This window comes from Phocoena sinus, chromosome 3, assembly GCF_008692025.1.
Source record: "Phocoena sinus isolate mPhoSin1 chromosome 3, mPhoSin1.pri, whole genome shotgun sequence".
Taxonomy (NCBI): Eukaryota; Metazoa; Chordata; class Mammalia; order Artiodactyla; family Phocoenidae; genus Phocoena; species Phocoena sinus.
In genome coordinates, this window is record NC_045765.1 from 112,123,812 (window position 1) to 112,145,335 (window position 21,524).

General features: G+C 39.9%; 1 protein-coding gene across 3 annotated transcripts in view; it reads right to left on the reverse strand.

The window, feature by feature from the left end:
* Positions 1-21,524, reverse strand: part of PDE8B (phosphodiesterase 8B) — a 151,345-nt gene that overhangs the window by 36,101 nt on the left and 93,720 nt on the right. The gene's annotated exons all lie outside the window — the stretch shown is intronic.

The following is a 21,524-nucleotide window of genomic DNA, read 5'->3' on the forward strand; positions in this document are numbered from 1 at the left end:
AAGTTGCACAGATAATATGAACAGATGAAAGATGGACACCCGCTGATAATACTACAAATTCTCTGTTACATCCAGACACTTATAGAATGCCTGAGCCTGAAAGCAGGGAGATACCCAAGGGATACACTTTCTAAGCAAGATGTCTAGATCTCCAGTCAGCTGTTCTCATTTTGACAGTCTGCAGAAATGCAGAAAGACAAAAAAACAAAATTTAAAACAAAATTTAAGATTTTTATATGTACTCTGTTTATATTTCAGACATGCTATACATTTTTCCTGTAATATAAAAGCAATCTAAATTTAAGCCTGGGATATTAAAAAACTTTCCCCAAAAGCTCTTCAAATGTACTTCAATTATAGACAGTCAATTTACTAAATGTTTCTTCATAAAGCCTGAACTTTAGATTCAATTTTGCACCTAGTTCTTTCTCGGTATCAACTTTTTTGTGCGAATGCTCAGTACATATCTGTCAACTGTTTAGTGCAGTTATTAACATTAGAAATAATAAATATGCTTTCTTTGGGGGTTCTGCATTTCTGGTGTTTATAACTAAGACACTGTTACTGGGGCACACCTAGCATTATCATGATTATAATCATGCTGCTTTGCTGCTAAATCCACCTACTTCCAGTTTCTCAAACCGTCACACATTTGTAAGCACTGAATGAATGGAGTAAGTTAACCTGAAAAACAAGACAGATGAGTATGTAGGACTGTTTATGGGGGGAAGATTAGTATGGTTTAGCAACATCAGCTGTAACAGCCAGAAGTCCCATATATTTCAGATACAGTAAAATGTTCCAGCTTGATTGAACCATTGAAAAATCATCATGTAAAACTGACGTGTTAAAATAGGGGTTTTGTATGAATTATTCTGCACAGTTCATTCCACGTAATTACAGAAAAAATTACACGGCCAGCCTGTGTGAGACCTTGGCCTTATATGTGACTAAGGGCTGTGGCTTATTTATCCCGTAACTATGGGAACTTTTTATTTCTTCTGTGAACAGCTGTTTTATGTTTTTCCTTTACAAATAAAGATCATTCGCTACAAAGCTACTGAGTGCAGTATGAAGTTCTGATGACCAAATGAATACAACTTTTTCTCAGTCAGCTTCAGCTCAAAAGCAAGTGATCTTTAAATGCTTAGCTTTTCTCTTTGACTCACAATACATCTCTCCTTTAGGAACAAAGCCCCATGGCTCCGCAGATTACACAGAAAGCCACTTTTTGTCTTTCGTTGACTTCTGCAGGCCAGCTGATTGAACTGTGGGCCTCCTGGGAGGTCAGTGTAGGCTTTGTGCTCCATCTAGTCTCGATGGAACTAATGAAGCCCAAGGTCCACGGATGCACAGTCCAACCCTGCCTTTGGGACGGAAATGTACACCTGCCCCTGAAGGGAGAAGAGGGGACAGGGAGGAGGGGAGAGGAGAGGTACCGGGTCCGTCTGCTGAGGTGGCTCTGGCCTTTCTCCACACAGGATGTTGCGTTCAGCGATTTCTGAGCTGAGCACGCTGCATCCCCATAAACCTGTGGCCCTCAATTGGCTCATCTGTCTCTGATGGGCTCTTCGTTATGGACAGCAGCAGAAACTGGAAGTACTCCTCAAACAACCAATCACCACTTGCTTTGCACGCAGAGGTTCTGCAGGGCTGTGTCAGGTCATAATTCCCTTCACAATCCTCTGTGGTAAGAGCAGTGCCTGAGGACAGTTTGCCCATCACACCCCAGCAGTGCTAGGTTTTTACTGAAGCTTCCAACTCAGGTTATCTTCCTGCCTCTCCCAGATACCTCCTTTTACAACCAAAGATTCATGTGAATGAAAACAATTCTTTTAGAATTACAATTTTCTTCTTGGAAGGCTAAACCCACCCATCATTTATAACTTGGTATGAATGCTTTTATTAAAATTATTTCCTCAGGGCTTCCCTGGTGGCGCAGTGGTTGAGAGTCCGCCTGCCGATGCAGGGGACACGGGTTCATGCCCCAGTCCGGGAAGATCCCACGTGGCGGAGCGGCTGGGCCCGTGAGCCATGGCCACCGAGCCTGCGCGTCCGGAGCCTGTGCTCCATCCGCAATGGGAGAGGCCACAGCAGTGTTTTTTTACCGCAAAAAAAACCAAACAAAACAAAAAAACCCAAAATTATTTCCTCATAATTCTCAGTCAGGTTCACTGAGGAAATACAGAGAACGAGTGGTCCTGTAGTTTGGCACTCTCTGGTGGGCAGCCAGGAGAGGCCTGTGGGCAGGAAGAGAGGAGGAACCACTTCTCCTGTGACCAAAGCAGCCATCTCTTACATGTTTGCACGGTGCTAGCAGCTCTACACTTACAATCTAGTCATTACAGCACCCTTGAAAGGAGGAAAGGTTGTCATTCCTTCTGACAGATGCAGAAGCTGAGGTTTCGAGAAGCTGAGGGGCTTGTCTGAACCACACAGCTAGCATGCAGCAGATCCCAATTTCAAACCCAGCTCTCTCCATCTAAAACCACTTCTCTTTGTCACATTGCTCTCTACAGTCAGGCCCCAGAAGGGAAGCCCCGGCGCAAGCTTGTTAAACTGGGGTCTGAGGACAATATCCCTGGGTTCAGTGAAGGGCATGTGTCTGAATACAATTTTCTGTGTAATTCTGGGGAGGGTTTGAATCTCTGCTATCGATAGGTTTTGTCACATGCATGCTAAAGCAAAGCAAAGAAATCGTAATTCAATGGTTACATGTCAGCCAATCTCTCCAGAGTGTAGTGTGTTTGTTTTCCCTTTTGTAATGGAAATGCATACAGTAATGACTAAGAATTCTGATATCATGTGTCCCCCAGGCTTCAGCACTAAGGTTCTGCAATGTGAATACTGCTGGCCTTGCCTGTGCCACTCTTGCCAGAGCTCAAAGCTGGAATTTCTTAGCAAGGCCTTGGAAGCTTACAGCCTGTTTTTGGGGAAGAAAAAAAATCATAATTCCAATCTTTTAATTCCTTAAAATACTATAGGTTCCCACAAGTGTTACTGTCCTTGTGCTAAATGCTTTGTGTACAGATACCTGATTATGCTTGGCTCAAAAGCACTACGAATTCCGGGTGTGTGTGTGCACACGTGCGTGTATGTGTGATTTCAGGGTCATTTGATAGTTTTCCTCTTAAAGAATAATCATTTTAAGACGATATTTTCTTTACACATCCACCAGAATGTCTAAAAAAGAAATTCTGTCAAGTATGTGGAACAAGTAGAACTCTCACATGTTGGAGGGTGTATAAAGTGGTACAGACACTACAAAAAAGGTCTGGTAGTTTCTTACAAAGTTAAACATATGCCTACCCTATGACCCAACAAATAACATACAAGGGAATCCCCATAAGGTTAACAGCTGATCTTCAGCAGAAACTCTGCAAGCCAGAATGGAGTGGCAGGACATATTTAAAGTGATGAAAGGGAAAAACCTACAATCAAGACTACTCTACCCAGCAAGGATCTCATTCACATTTGATGGAGAAATTAAAACCTTTACAGACAAGCAAAAGCTGAGAGAGTTCAGCAGCACCAAACCAGCTTTACAACAACTGCTAAAGGAATGTCTCTAGGCAGGAAACACAAGAGAAGGAAAAGACCTACAATAACAAACCCCAAACAATTAAGAAAATGGTAACATAGGAACACACATATCGATAACTACCTTAAACATAAATGGATTAAATGCTCCAACGAAAAGACACACACTGGCTGAATGGATACAAAAACAAGACCTGTATATATGCTGTCTAGAAGAGACCCACTTCAGACGTAGGGACACATACAGACTGAAAGTGAGGGGATGAAAAAGATATTCCATGCAAATGGAAATCAAAAGAAAGCTGGAGTAGCAATTCTCCTATCAGACAAAATAGACTTTAAAACAAAGACTATTACAAGAGACAAAGAAGGACACTACATAATGATGAAGGGAATCAATCCAAGAAGAAGATATAACAATTGTAAATATTTATGCACCCAACATAGCACACAATAAATAAGGCGAATGCTAACAGCCATAAAAGGGGAAATCGAGAGTAACACAATCATAGTATGAGACTTTAACACCCCACTTTCACCAATGGACAGATCATCCAAAATGAAAATAAATAAGGAAACACAAGCTTTAAATGACACATTAAACAAGATGGACTTAATAGATATTTACAGGACATTCCATCCAAAAACAACAGAATACACTTTCTTCTCAAGTGCTCGTGGAACATCCTCCAGGATAGATCATATCCTGGGTCACAGATCAAGCCTTGGTAAATTTAAGAAAATTGAAATCGTATCAAGTATCTTTTCTGACCACAACGCTATAAGACTAGATATCAATTACAGGAAAAAATCTGGAAAAAATACAAACACATGGAGGCTAAACAATACACTACTTAATAAGCAAGAGATCACTGAGGAAATAAAAAAATACCTAGAAACAAATGACGATGGAGACACAACGACCCAAAACCTATGGGATGCAGCAAAAGCAGTTCTAAGAGGGAAGTTTATAGCAATACAACCCTACCTCAAGAAATGTCTCAGATAAACAACCTAACCTTACACCTAAAGCAATTAGAGAAGCAAGAACAAAAGAACCCCTAAAGTTAGCAGAAGGAAAGAAATCATAAAGATCAGATCAGAAATAAATGAAAAAGAAATGAAAGAAACAGTAGCAAAGATCAATAAAATGAAAAGCTGGTTCTTTGAGAAGACAAACAAAATTGATAAACCATTAGCCAGACTCATCAAGAAAAAAACGGAGAAGACTCAAATCAGTAGAATTAGATGAAAAAGCAGAAGTAACAACTGATACTGCAGAAATACAAAGGATCATGAGAGATTACTACAAGCAACTATATGCCAATAAAATGGACAACCTGGAAGAAATGGACAAATTCTTAGAAACGTACAACATTCCGAGACTGAACCAAGAAGGAATAGAAAATATAAACAGACCAATCACAAGCACTGAAATTGAGACTGTGATCAAAAATCTTCCAGCAAACAAAAGCCCAGAACCAGATGGCTTCACAGGCGAATTCTATCAAACATTTAGAGAAGAGCTAACACCTATCCTTCTCAAACTCTTCCAAAATATAGCAGAGGGAGGAACACTCCCAAACTCATTCAACGAGGCCACCATCACCCTGATACCAAAACCAGAGAAAGATGTTCACAAAAGAAGAGAACTACAGGCCAATATCACTGATGAACATAGATGCAAATAGCCTCAACAAAATACTAGCAAACAGAATCCAACAGCACATTAAAAGGATCATACACCATGATCAAGTGGGGTTTATCCCAGGAATGCAAGGATTCTTCAATATATGCAAATCAATTAATGTGATACACCATACTAACAAACTGAAGGATAAAACCCATATGATCATCTCAATAGATGCAGAAAAAGCTTTTGATAAAATTCAACACCAATTTATGATAATCCTCGAGAAAGTAGGCATAGAGGGAACTTACCTCAACATAATAAAGGCCATATTTTACAAACCCACAACCAACATCATTCTCAATGGTGAAAAACAGAAACCATTTCCACTAAGACCAGGAACAAGACAACGTTACCCACTCTCACCACTAATATTCAACATAGTTTTGGAAGTTTTAGCCATGGCAATCAGAGAAGAAAAATAAATAAAAAAGAAATCCAAATTGGAAAAGAAGAAGTAAAGCTGTCACTGTTTGCAGATGACCTGATACTATACATAGAGAATCCTAAAGATGTTACCAGAAAACTGCTAGAGCTCATCAATGAATGTGGTAAAGTAGCAGGAAACAAAATTAATGCACAGAAATCTCTTGCATTCCTCTACACTAATGATGAAAAATCTGAAAGATAAATTAAGGAAACACTCCCATTTACTACTGCAACAAAAAGAATAAAATACCTAGGAATAAACCTACCTAAGGAGACAAAAGACCTCTATGCAGAAAACTATAAGACACTGATGAAAGATATTAAAGATGATAAATACAGATGGAGAGATATACCATGTTCTTGGATTGGAAGAATCAACATTGTGAAAATGACTACAGTACCCAAAGCAATCTACAGATTCAATGCAATCCCCATCAAACTAAACAATGGCATTTTTCACAGAACTAGAACAAAAAATTTCACAATTTGTATGGAAACACAAAAGACCCCAAATAGCCAAAGCAATCATGAGAAAGAAAAATGGAGCTGGAGGAATCAGGCTCCCTGACTTCAGACTATACTACAAAGCTACAGTAATCAAGACAGTATGGTACTGGCACAAAAACAGAAATATAGATCAATGGAACAGGATAGAAAGCCCAGAGAGAAACCTATGCACATATGTTCACCTCACCTTTGATAAAGGAGGTAAGAATGTACAACGGAGAAAAGACAGCCTCTTCAATAAGTGGTGATGGGAAAACTGGACAGCTACATGTAAAAGAATGCAATTAGAACACTCCCTAACACCATACACAAAAATAAACTCAAAATGGATTAAAGGCCTAAATGTAAGGCCACACACTATAAAACTCTTAAAAGAAAACATAGGTAGAACACTCTGACATAAATCACAGCAAGATCCTTTTTGACCTACCTCCTAGAGAAATGGAAATAAAAACAAAAATAAACAAATGGGACCTAATGAAGCTTAAAAGCTTTTGCACAGCAAAGGAAACTATAAACAAGATGAAGAGACAACCCTCAGAATGGGAGAAAATATTTGCAAGTGAAGCAACTGACGAAGGATTAATCTCCAAAATATACAAGCAGCTCATGCAGCTCAATATCAAAAAAACAACCCAATCCAAAAATGGGCAGAAGACCTAAATAGACATTTCTCCAAATAAGCTATACAGATTGCCAACAAACACATGAAAGGGTGCTCAACGTCACTAATCATTAGAGAAATGCAAATCAAAACTATAATGAGGTATCACCTCACACCAGTCAGAATGGCCATCATCAAAAAACCTACAAATAATAAATTCTGGAGAGGGTGTGGAGAAAAGGGAACCCTCTTGCACTGTTGGTGGGAATGTAAATTGATACAGCCACTATGGAGAACAGTATGGAGGTTCATTAAAAAACTAAAAATAGAACTACTATACGACCCAGTAATCCCACTACTGGGCATATACCCTGAGAAAACCGTAATTCAAAAAGAGTCATGTACCACAATGTTCACTGAAGCACTATTTACAATAGCCAGGACATGGAAGCAACCTAAGTGTCCATCGACTGATGAATGGATAAAGAAGATGTGGCACATATATACAATGGAATATTACTCAGCTATAAAAAGAAATGAAATTGAGTTATTTGTAGTGAGGTAGATGGACCTAGAGTCTGTTATACAGAGTGAAGTAAGTCAGAAAGAGAAAAACAAATCCCGTATGCTAACACATATATATGGAATAAAAAAAAAAATTGGTTCTGAAGAACCTAGGGGCAGGACAGGAATAAAGACGCAGACGTTGCGAGTGGACTTGAGGACACGGGGAGGGGGAAGGGTAAGCTGGGATATAGTGAGAGAGTGGCATGGACTTATATATACACTACCAAATGTAAAATAGGTAGCTAGTGGGAAGCAGCCGCATAGCACAGGGAGATCAGCTCCGTGCTTTGTGTCCACCTAGAGGGGTGGGATAGGGAGGGTGGGAGGGAGACGCAAGAGGGAGGAGATATGGGGATATATGTATAGCTGATTCAATTTGTTATAAAGCAGAAACTAACCACCATTGTAAAGCAATTATACTCCAATAAAGATGTTAAAAAAATAATGAGTCAAGGCCAGGATCACAACAATAACAAGCTAACAAGCAAATAAATACTAGATACGTCCTTCAACATTCATTTCAGAATCACCTTGGGAGAGTGTGAATAGCATTTGGTAGAAATATCTGAATCTGCTTTTGTCATCACGGAATGACAGTCATACGAGGCATCAGTTGTAATTAAAATCACCAGGTTCCCAGTATGTGAGCCTGGTAGTCATCCGTGATGCTTCCTTTTCTCTCATCCTCTTGACTAGTCCATCATCAAATCCTGTAAAATCTCACTTCTAAATACCTCTGGGATTACCCATTTCTCTCCATTGTCAGAGTACAAGGCTACCATCAGCTCTCATCTAACTCTAACCTCAGCAATAACCCTCGCAACCTAATCCATTCTCAACTTTTCAATGAGTGTAATCTTGCAAAACTGTACATTTAATCCTGTCATTCTCCTGCTTAAAACTCACACTTCCCAATTGGTCTCAGGGTCAGCCCCATTTGACAACCTGGCTATGAGGCTGTGCTCACCCTGGCCCCTGCCAGCTCCCCAGATGCACCACTGACCCCTGCTACTCTGTCCTGGGCTTTCAGCTTGCAGGCCACACTGCCATCCCTCTAATTTTTCCATGCTCTTTACAACCTCAGAGGCTTTGCACATGTGACTCTTACCCAGAAAGCTTCCCAACCCATTTTCTTCCTTTTGCCTATTTATCCTGCAGATCTTAGCTGAACGGTGGTTTCTCAGGGAAGCCTTCCCGGGTATTTCCTGCCCATCCCAGTCCCTCACGAGGTTAAGTCCTAGTGTCCTATGTTCTCAATGGACTTTTCCTTTATTACGTTTTTTTACAGTTCATAACTTTGTACTTATTTGATTGTTTGTTATCGTTCCCAACTGTAAGTCCTACTCTTAGCAGGAGCTGTGTCTCACTTGATTACCTTTGTATACTGAGTGCTAACATAGTACCTGCACATAGAAGTTCAGTAGATATGAGTCCATAAGAACTGAGGTTAACCAGGTTCTTTACCTTATAGCTTGTGGTGAAAACACTGTTGTTAATGATTTGAACATCCTATTGGTCTTTGTTGATTATACTTAATACGGATGTCTCTAAAGCATTTCATGGTAGAATACCGATAAGGAAGTTTTTCCTTAAAATGAGTGTTTTTTTGAAAAAAGCAAATACAGTAGTGATAAAAAAAAAAATCCATGTGCTCTGATAGCGTCAAATCTATGACAAGCAAAAGAGCTGGTGTGATGGTGAGAAATCAAGGCTATCAAACACCCGAGTGCACCCTCGTCCCTAAACCAGCTGCTGCGCCTCTGAGAGATTCTTTGTGAAGTTTCTCATCGTAATCAATGCAGTGATAAAACCCAGTAGATATTATTTAAAACACAAAATGGTTGTTCATATCTGTGCATACATTTGTAAAGGAATGATAAGTGACTTTGAAATATTTCTTGATTATACAGAAGAGCGCTGGCTTTGATCAGAGTTTTCAGCCTTTGGCTTTGTATCGTTTGCTTGTTTTCTGCGTCTTCCCCACCCCAAATATGATGAAAAGGGGTAAAAACCTGGTTAAGATGAAGAAAAGCACTCTTCTCTTAAATAATCAGTGTAAGCAATCTTTAAGGGTGAACATTCTTGACCAAAAACTTCATGACAAAACTGAACGCTTTCATGTATAATGACATGACTTCGGTAATGCAGTGGAGTTTGAACGCTGGATGAGAAATTTGATTATGGAAACTGAGTCATTCGAGACCCTCCCTTCATTTACATGCAAGGAAAGTGATAGTGTGAGTGGTCTAATACAGAACTTCTTTGATCATCTTTCTTTACTGAAGATACTTTGATGAGTATTTCCTCAGAAGGTATGACTATCTGATGCATAGATCAAAGATCCTTGCTATCTGCTCTATTTTCAAAAACCACTTGAAGATACACTTCTGAAAATTCCCAAACAGCAAACAAACACCAACAGTGTTCTCCAAACACTGAAAGAAAACGCCTCATGCAACATTCTGGATCCCTGTCCTCAATGGTTACCTTTACGTAAGCTCCCAAAGCCATGGACAAGTTGTTGTCGTTGTTCTCACGTACTCCGAGCCTGGTTTCTCAAAATACTATAGCACCGAGACGGAGGAGAAGTTGCCTGGATACCAACTGATGCTCCGTGTCAGATCTCCGCACTTCGGTTAATTTTACGAGCCTTACAGACTCAAAATAACATCATCTCTGCTCTTTTATCTTGATGGTAATTTAAAATGTTACTCATATCAAAGCAACATGCATTGGTTTGATATAAATGAAAATGCATATGAATATTTAAGATTACACAAGATCAAAAAGAAGGATCTCAAGCTGCTTTTTTTCGTTGTTGTTAATTTGCTGAAAATAAATATCTCCTGTGCTGTTAGGTATTTTCTTGGAAAAACTTAAACAACCTTTTGTGCAGTCTCCGATCTAGCATGTTCAGGTATGGCTGGTATCCCTTGGTCAAAACTTCTCTTACTAGTGGCCACTGGCCCTACATTCAACATGCACTTGCAAAAGCCTTTACACAGAGAAGGACTCTCATGATGTAGCCCAGTGATAATCATTTTTGTATGCTTATCTCATGGGAAAACACTTAATGCAAGCGACCATTCAGGCTTAGATGTTTTCTCTTTTATCCCTTGCCCAGCTTCTCTTTTAATTGCTTTCAAATACCTACCATGTAAGCACCACTTTGCTTCATACCTGGCAAATACTGAGTTTTCTAATATGGAAATATGATAGTGACTCTCAAACTTCTGCCTAGAATTGGATCTCTAACAATTTCCCAGGTGAGGCCAGGGCTGCAGGTCTGGGGACCACGCTGCCATCCCTGATGCCTCCCCACTCAGAATGCTCTGCACCAGCAGCACTGGCAACACCTGGAGCTTGTTAACTCCACCCACTCCCAGGCTCACTCCAGACTCTGAATCAGAATCTGCATTTTAACATGAATCTCTAAGTGATTTGATTACACATTACAGTTTGAGAAACACTGATTCAAGCTGAAAAATCATAGGGTTGCCAACAGATCTTCTGATATCTCCAGTTTTAGTTGTGTAAACTTATGAACTTCACTGAGTCTCAGTTTCCTTATGGGTAAATGGGGACCAATGCCTACTTTTTAGGATCTAAGAGGATTAAATGAAATAATGTGTACAAAATGCCTAGCCTACTAGCTCTCAGGCTGGTCTTTTATGTTAGGGTCACATAGAAGGCTGGTTAAAACCACACTGCTGGGACTTCCCTGGCAGTCCAGTGGTTAAGACTCCGTGCTTCCGCTGCAGGGGGTACGGGTTCGATCCCTGGTTGGAGAACTAAAATCCCACATGCCATGAGGCACATCCAAAAAAGAAGAAAAATCACACACACACACACACACACACACACACACACACACACACACAACCACACATCTGTTGTGCTGGGCCCCCATAATTTCTGTTTTAGTAGGTATAGGTCAGGGCCTGAGAAGTTGCATTTCTAACAAGTTCTGTAAGGCTGAGGCTGCTGATCCAGTGGCCATACTTTGAGAACCACTGGTCTAGCAAATAGTGGGTGCCCAGATAATGCTGGTTCCCTCGGCCTGCTCTTTCATAGATGTATCCTGTTTGTTGAGAATATGGATGCAGCACTGCTTGCTATTTCAGGATGGATTTTAGTTTACAGAAATCATTTCCTTTAAGGTAGACACATAAGCAGCACATTTGTGTTTCTCACTTCTATGCCATCATTCCTCTAGCCTGTGTCCCCTCACTGCTCAGTGACAAAGGGAAACATATATCAAACTTATATATAAACTTATATGAAAGAAATTCCATTTTGCTTAACGTTTCTTGCTCTCAAAGAACTATCCATGACTGATGGCACTTTTGCTAAATGTTCTATTGTGTAAACTCAGATGCCTGCTAGGTTTTGTCAAGAGAACGTGGGAACTGCAATGATCTAACATTTTCTCACTCCTGTTACCCCAGCACTCAACAGAGATTCATTAAACTGCTTGATGACACCCAGACTTTGCTTGCACTGAGATTAGCATAAGATAGAAGCAATCAGCAAGACCTTTGCTTAATAAATCAGGTCCTTTGAAAGCTACCCAGAGGTGGGACAGCACAAAGGAAAAATTGGTTATGAGAGGACAGAATTGTAAAACAGCGTTATCATTATGTGTCCTGAGGTTCGGAAAATGCTGTTCATTAGAATCTTTGCTTACATTTTGTGAATAATCACCCCCAGGAGAAAAAGGGCATCTCTAATTGATACCTCATCTTCTAATTCAATTCAAGAAATATTTATTGGGCCTGTGAGCAAAGGTGGTTAGGACCTAGTCCCTGCTCTCAAGGGATTTACTAATAGGGGACAAAAAACAAGTCCTGTCACAATGAACTTATTCACTCTGTGTTGAGCATGTACTATGTGTCTAGGTAATGTTCTAGACACTGGGGATGTGACAGAAAACAAAACAGATAGTTTCAGGAAGCTGGTTCAAAAGTGCCAAGATAGCATTTCACAAAGGGTATGATGCTGAGGGGTTAAAAGGTAAGTTAAGGGCATTCCAAAACTTGATGCTAAATAACCTGAAAGCATATATTCAAGTCGTTTGTCCTTTAATGTTTTTCCAAGCCTTCTGGGTTTATCAAGGAGAAAGCCTCAGGTTGGTGGGTCTTTAACACCTACCACTTTCCAAGGAGAGGGGGCTCAGTCTCCAAACTTTCAACCAACAGCCATAGCTTTCTAGATTTACTAACACTGTGGGGGTTTTTCTACTACATCTATTTTACTGTTAACCTTTCATTATGGCTAACTATTGTGGTATTCCATTTTATGGTAGCAATTACTGTGGTGATATAAAGTTTTAAAAGTGACTCCTTCTTGGAAGAGGTAAAACTGTCACTCTATGCAGATGACACGATACTATATATAGAAAACCCTAAGGACCACACAAAAACTACTAGATCTAATAAATGAATTCAGCAAAGTAGCAGGATACAAGATTAACATTAAAAAATCAGTTGCATTTCTTTACACTAACAATGAAATGTCAGAAAGGGAATGTAAAAAAAAATACCTTTTAAAATAGCACCAAAAAATAAAATACCTAGGAATAAACCTGACCAAGGAGGTGAAAGACTTATACGCTGAGAAACATAAAACATTGATAAAGGAAATTAAAGACAATTCAAAGAAATGGAAAGATATTCCATGCTCTTGGATTGGAAGAATTAACATTGTTAAAATGGCCACACTACCCAAAGCAACCTACAGATTTAATCCGATCCCTATCAAATTACCCAGGGCATTTTTCACAGAACTAGAACAAATAATCCAAAAATTTATATGGAACCATAAAAGACCCAGAATTGCCAAAGCAATCCTGAGGAAAAAAACAAAGCAGGAGGCATAACTCTCCTGGACTTCAGACAATACTACAAAGCTACAGTAATCAAAACAGTGTGATACTGGTATAAAAACAGACATACGAATCAATGGAGCAGAATACAAAGCTCAGAAATACACCCACACACCTATGGTCAATTAATCTTTGAAAAAGGAGGCAAGAATATAAAATGGGGGAAAAAAATCGTCTCTTCAGCAAGTGGTGCTGGGAAAGTTGGACAGATGCATGTAAATCAGTAAAGTTAGAACACACCCTCACACCATGCACAAAAATAAACTCAAAATGGCTTAAAGACTTAAACATAAGACATGACACCATAAACTCCTAGAAGAGAGCATAGGCAAAATATTCTCTGACATAAATTGTACCAATGTTTTCTTAGGTCAACTCCTAAGGCAACAGAAATAAAAACAAAAATAATCAAATGGGACCTAATCAAATTTACAAGCTTTTACACAGCAAAGGAAACCTTAAAAAAAAAAAGAAAAGAAAGAAAAGACAACCTACAGAATGGAAGAAAATATTTGCAAATGATGCGACTGACAAAGGCTTAACTCCAAAATATACAAACAGCTCATACAACTCAACAACAAAAAAACAAACAACCCAATTGAAAAATGGGCAGAAGACCTTAATAGACATTTCTCCAAAGAAGACATACAGATGGCCAGTAGGTACATGAAAAGATGCTCAACATCACTAATTATTAGAGAAATGAAAATCAAAACTACAATGAGGTACCACCTCACACCAGTCAGAATGGCCATCATTAAAAAGTTTATAAACAACAAACGCTGAAGAGGGTGTAGAGAAAAGGGAACCCTCCTAAACTGTTGGTGGGAATGTAAGTTGGTGCAGCCATTGTGGAAAACAGTATGGAGGTTCCTCAGAAAACTAAAAATAGAATTACCATATGACCCAGCAATCCCGCTCCTGGGCATATACCCAGAGAAAACTCTAATTCAAAAAGATACATGCACCCCTATTTTAATAGAAGCACTATTCACGATAGCCAAAACGTGGAAACAACCTAAATGTCCATTGACAGACGAATGGATAAAGAAGATGTGGTACATATATACAATGGAATACTACTCAGCCATAAAAAAGAATGAAATAATGCCATTTGCAGCAACATGGATGCAACTAGAGATTATCATACTAAGTGAAGTCAGAAAGACAAATACCATATGATATCACTTATATGTGGAATCTAAAATATGGCACAGATGAACCTGTCTACAAAACAGAAACAGACTCACAGACATAGAGAACAGACCTGTGGTTGCCAAGGTGGAGGTGGGGGAGGGATGGATTGGGAGTGTGGGATTAGCAGATGTAAACTATTATATATAGTATGGATAAACAACAAGGTCCTACTGGATAGCACAGGGAACTATATTCAATATCCTGTGATAAGCCATAATGGAAAAGAAGATAAAAAAGAATGTCTCTATGTGTATAACTGAGTCACTTTGCTGTACAGCCGAGATTGCCACAGCATTATAAATCAACTAGACTTCAATAAAAAAAAAATCTTTTTTAAAGTGACTCCTTCTCAAGAAAAATTAAATATGAATAGGTCAGGTGGTGCCTGAATATGGAAATAATCAAAGTCTAGGAGTGAAGTAGGGGAAACAGTCATAAGTGATGTGCCCATCCTCGGCCCCTGAAACGCCCTGGCTTCAGCAGGGAGGAATCAGGCCTGGTTGGAGGATTAGGTTTGGTGGGGGAGATTGAGAAGCATGGGTAGCGCTTGTGGATGCGGACAGGGCAGGTAAGTAGCACATACTGACAACGATAATGACTCAATCACCTCCGGCTCTGGCATTGATCACACTGGACGGGGGTAGCGCCACACTAGGGTTTAGCTGCAGAAGGCTTTCTTTGAATTAACTCTCCCAAAATATAAAACAGGTAAAGCAGAGTGACTTCAGTTGGAACAGGAGGGGGTGGGTAGAGGTCTGGAGCTCCTCATACCTGGCCCCTTTCTTCTGCTGAAGAAGCTGAGGACTTCCTTTAACAGAGAATGAAAGCAGACCCAGACAAAACCCTGGTTTTAGAGATGAGTGATCTGCTACTCAGTCAGGCTGATGGTGCTGGGGAGGGGGGTAGGCAGCACTGCGTCAGCTGGAGAGGCTGTAGGAGTCACACTGACCAGTGAGCAGCTAGTGGATCTGGCAGGCCAGTCCCCTTCTGAGTGTAGTTTCCTCGTGTGTCAGATGGGTGGGCCTATGCTCAGCAGTGTGTGACACAGTTCCCAGCAGCCATTGCTGTCTCCTAATTCTCTGCACAGCTCTGCACTGCCTACGTCTCCCACTTCTGTGTCACTGCATGGAACACTACAGCCATTTCTGGTCCTAAGCTGCACGTCTAGGGGCTGATGCCACCTGGTAAGAAATACTAGAAAGTGAGACCATTGACTTAATTTGGTCTGGAAATGCTCCTTTAGGAATGAGGGCACAGAGGGGTATTAAACACCACCTCTCCACCCTGATAAAGGGTAACCAGATGGATGAATCAAGCAGCATTTATAATTTTTAAAAAGTATACAACTTCCATATGGCATGGACAGTTTTCTCCCTTCCAAACACAATAAAAACGCCAATTAAATCCAAGCAGGAGCAGCATTACTGGAAGGCTGTAATTGTAACTTTTCCTTCGAGTCAGTAGTGGCTATGAGTGGAGTTCTGTGATGACAGGCCAGCTGCAGGAGGATATTACAGAGAGATTTCATTTTCTGGGGTGGCCTCGCTGATGGAAGGGAGATAGGAACAGATGGCATCAAATCGAGTCATGAGATACATTCTCACTCTAAATAGAGTGTTATTTCCTCTATCCTAGCTTTCAGTTTTACAGACTCCAGTACTATTAATGCTTAAAATGTACAAGAAAAACATATCTGAAATTCCTGTCTGAAAAGCAGCTGGACACCCACATAGATTTAAATTTTAAATACTTTTTGTTACAGTCTTGGTCCTGTCCAGGTAACAAATTATTTGGGATCACTTAGGCTGGTCTACCTGTCTAACCTGACCCTCTGTGCCTGGGGCTGTTCATGTGGAACCTCATCACCAGAAGGTTCTCACAGCAGCACACATACCCTTGGGCCCCCAGGCTTCCTCAAGAGATGAAACTACCCACTGTGACACTCACTGTGCAGGTGGGTCTGCTTCAGGACAGAAGGCACTGCAGTCCAAGTGTAGGGGACTGTTCATCACCCTATCAAGAAATCTGTCAGTAGAGGGGCCTAGAGACACAGCTGGAGCTTCCTTAGTGGCTACATCAGAGGCAACAGCACAGCATCTAAAACGTCACGTATGTGGCAACTATTTTGAAAGCTCCTAGTAAGGAAACTGCTTTGTCCACTGAGAACAGTTTCAGTGTCAACAAATCCATACCAAGAGAGCAACCTCTCAAGAATTAGACACCCTAGAGTTGAGGTGTATGTGGGAGAGACTGTCTAGTTCAGTCCACAGCCTGTAGGCAGTTAAAACAGCTATTGACATGTCATAGAGGGAGGCGCTCAGGCCAAGTGGTGAGGTTTACCCAAGGGCACAGAACTGGAAAGAGATAGGGTGAAGGATAGAACAACTGTGCATGCTGCCTTCTCATCAATCTTCAGCACTCAGAAATGGCAAATACTTGGGTAAATACTAGAGAAAAGTTTCTCTTAATTTCTTTAGTACGCATGTTTAAGGCAAAATCATACCATTGTCTTATGGGGTTTATAATGTATATAGATGTAATATATATGAAAACTACAGCATATAGAATAGGAAGGAGAGTGGTAAGTGGAACTTATAGCTGCTAGGTTGCTATGTTTCTCATGAATGGTACAATATTAGCTTAAGTAGCTTGTGTAAAGTTAAGGATATATATGATAATTCCTAGAGCAACTATCAAAAAATGAAAAGAGATTTAACAAAAAGCCAATAGATAAAACAGCACTTAAAAAATTATCCAAATAATCTAAAAGAAGACCTGTAGAAGGAACAGAGAAGTAAAAACAAAACAGAAGGACAAACAAAAAGCAAATGATAAAATGGTAGACCTGAATCCAACCATATGAATAATTACATCAAATGTTAATGGATTAAACACTCCAATTAAAATAGAGATTGTCAGAATTCATAAAAAATCAAAATCTAACTATATGCTGATAGAACTAGACAAAATTAGTAAAAATATATAAAATATGAAGAACACAATCAACTGCTTTGACCTAATTGGCATTTATAGAACATTACCCAACAAAAGAATACACATTGTTTTCAAATGAACTTGAAATGTTGACTAAGATGGACATTTATCTGACCATAAAAACAAGTTTCAAAAACTTAAATGGATTCAAATCACACAAAGTATGTTCTCTGACCACACAGAGTTAAATTAAAAACCAATAATAGAAAAGTATCTGTAAAATCCCCAAATATTTGGAAGCTAAAAACCATACTTCTGGATAGCCCATGGACCAAAGTAGAAATCAAAAGGGAAATTGGAAAGCATTTTGAACTAAATGAAAATGAAAATATGCAGTGCAAGGAAGAGTTTAGAGAGCAGGTCTGAGGTTGTAATCTTCAGAGGGGCCTGTTTTCAGGGTTGGCCACTGGCTGGTGTCTGTGAACTTGACTTTTGGAATGTTCCCTACAATGATAAGACTGTTTAGCCCATTTGGGGTATTGATACCTGCTTTCCTTCTGGGAGATAGGAATTTTGATACTTGTGGCTGGCTCTTGTGCTACTGGGACCAGCTCCCAGTAAAAGCCTTGGACTTTGAGTACAGGGGTGAAAATGCTGCACACACATTGTTGCATTCTGCTGCTACAGAAAGGAGCTTATTCTGTGTGACATCATCTGGGGAAAGGAAGGGCAGAACACTGGAAGCATATGCCTGTTTTCCTCCAGACTCTGCCTGATATCTCTTCCCTTTTATGATTGTTGTAATAAACTATAGCCATGAGTACAACTGCCTCTGTGTCCCTGAGTCTTTTTAGTGAATCTCCAAACATATGGGTGGTCTTGGGACCTCCCAAACAACAACATATCAAAATTTTGGGATGCACTAAAGCAATACTTAGAGGGAAATTTATAGCAGTAAATATTTATGTTAGAAAAAATAACCTCAGCTTCTATCTTAAAAAATCAGAAAAAGAACAGCAAGTAAACCTGAAGTAAGCAGAAGAAAGGAAATAATAAAGATCAAAGCAGCAATCAATAGAATAGAACACACACACACACACAAATAGATAAAATCAGTGAAACCAAAAGTTTCAGGCCCAGATTAGGAATTCTATGAAATATTTAGGGAATAAATAACGCTAATTCTCAACCTCTTCCAGAAAAACAAAGAGGAGGAAATATTTCCCCACTTATTCTATGAGGCCAACATTACACTGGTTCCAAAACTAGACAAAGACAGTACAAGAAAAGAAAACTAGAAACTAATATCCCACATGAACATAGATGCAAAAAATTTTAACATGTTAGCAAATCAAATCTAACAATGTGTAAAAAGGATAATACAACAAATGGCATTTATGCCAAGAAGTGAAGGTTGATTTAACATTTGAAAGTCAATAAAATTCGCCATATTAACAGACTAAATGGGAAAAAAAGTCATCTCAATAGATTAAAAAAAAAAAGCAAAACACTTGACAAAACCCAATATCCACTCCTGATTAAAAAAAAACAACTCTCAGCAGACTAATAATAGAAAGAAATTTCCTTGATCTAGTAAGTATTAGATACAAAAAACTTATAGTTAACATCATATTTAATGATGCTCTCCCCCCAGAATTAGCTATGAGGCAATAATGTCTGCTTTATCACTTCTATTCAACACTGTGATGAGGGCTCGATTCACTGCTATAAGGCAAGAAAAAGAAATGAAATGTATCCAGAACACCCTTTGATGTAAGTTGTAGCAATATTTTTTAATCCCTGTCTCCTCAGGCAAAGAAAACAAAAGGAAAAATAAACAAATGGAACCTAATTAAACGTAAAAGCTTTTGTGCAGCAAAAGAAACCACTGACAAAATGAAAAGACTGAATGGGAGAAAATAATTGCAAATGATATGACTGGTAAGAGGTTAATATCCAAAATATATAAACAGCTCATACAACTCAATATGAAAAATATAAACAATCCAATTTAGTGGGCAAAAGACCTGAACAAACATTTTTCCAAAGAAGATACACAGATGGCCAACAGGCATATGAAAAGATGCTCAACATCACTAATCATCAAGGAAATGCAAATCAAAACCACAGTGAGATAACACTTCACATCTGTCAGAATGGTTAATCATCAAAAAGCCTGCAAACAACAAATGTTGGTAAGGATGTGGAGAAAATGGAATGAACCCTAGTACGCTAGGGTTGTCAGTGGGAACGTAAATTAGTGCAGCCACTGTGGAAAACAGTATGGAGATTCATCAAAAAATTAAAAATAGAACTATCATATGATCCAGCAATTCCACTCCTATGTATTTATCTGAAGAAAACAAAAACACTAATTTGAAGAGATATATGCACCCCAATGTTCATAGCAGCTTTATTTATAACAGTCAAGATATGGAAGCAATCTATGTCCATCAACAGATGAATGGATAAAGAAAATGTGGTATATATATATATATATACACACACACATATACATACATACATACCTACTATAGAATATCAGTCATAAAAAGAATGAAATTCTGCCATTTGCAAAAACATGGATGGACTTGGAGGGTATTATGCTTAGTGAAATAAGTCAGAGAAAAATACTGTATGTAATCACTTATACATGGAATCTAAAAAGCAAAACGGTGGAATAGAAGGATCCTGAGCTCACCTCCTCTACAAGCACACCAAAATCACAACAGTCTGCATAACAACCATCACTGAAAAAGTCTGAAACCTACCAGAAAAGATCTTCCACAACTAAAGACAAAAGAAGGAACCACAGTGAGACCAATAGGAGGGGTGGACTCGGGATAATCAAGTCCCATACCTCACCTCCCCCTGCCCTGCGTGGTGACCCACAAACTGGAGAATAATTATATTAGACAGGTTCTCCCACAGAAGTGAGAGTTCTGAGTCCCATGTCATGCCCCCGAGCCCAGGAGTCCGGTCCTGGGAAGAGGAGCCCCCAGAGCATTTGGCTTTGAAGGCCAGCAGGGCTTGATTGCAGGAGCTACACAGGATCAGGGGAAATAGAGACTCCACTCTTAAAGAGTGCACACAAAATCTCATGTTGCACCAGGACCAAGGGCAAAAGCAGTAATTTCATAGAGGCCTGGGCCAGACCTACCTGCTGGTCTTGGTCTTGGAGGGTCTCCTGGGGAGACAGGGGACAGCTGTGGCTCACCCAGGGGACATAGACACTGGTGGCAGGTATACTGGGAGTATTCATCTGCATAGACTCTCTTGGAGGCCGACATCTTGCTTGGGTCATTAGCACCAAGTCATGGCCCAACCCAACAGCACGTAGGCTCCAGTGTTGGGATGCCTCAGGACAAACGACTAACTGGGTGGGGACATAGCCCCACCCATAAGCAGGCAGGCTGCCTAAAGACTCCTGAGCCCTCTAGACATGCCCCCAGACATGGCCCTGCCCACCAGAGGGCCCAGAACCAGCTCCAGCCACCAGTGGGCAGGCACCAGCCCCTCTCACAAGGAAGCCTGCACAAGCCTCTAGACCAGTCTCACCCACCAGGGGGCAGACACCAGAAGCAAGAAAACTATGGTCCTGCAGCCTGCAGACCGAATCTGCAAAGGCAGGCCAGACACTACCCTGGGACCAGCTGGCCCCTGGCCCTTGGTGATGAGAGGAGAGTGCACTGCTGGGATGCACAGGATGTCTCCTACACAGGGACGCTTCTCCGAGGTCGAGAAATGTAACCAACCTACCACATACACAAAAATAGAAATAAAAATTTAAACAAAATGAGACAACAGAGGAATATGTTTCAGACGAAGGGACAAGACAAAACCCCAGAAGAAAGTGACATGGAGATAGGCAATCTATCCAAGAAAGAGTTCAGAATAATGACAGTAAAGATGAGGCAATCTTTCCGAGAAAGAGTTCAGAGTAATGACAGTAAAGGTGATCAGAGAACTTGGGAGAAGAATGGATACACAGAGTGAGAAATCTGAAATTTTTAACAAAGAATTAGAAAATATAAAGAACAACCAAACAGAATTGAAGAACACAATAACAGAAATGAAAAATACACAAGATGGAATCAATGGTAGGTTAAATGAAGCAGAAGAACGAATCAGTGAGCTGGAAGACAGAAGAGTAGAAATCACTACCACAGAGC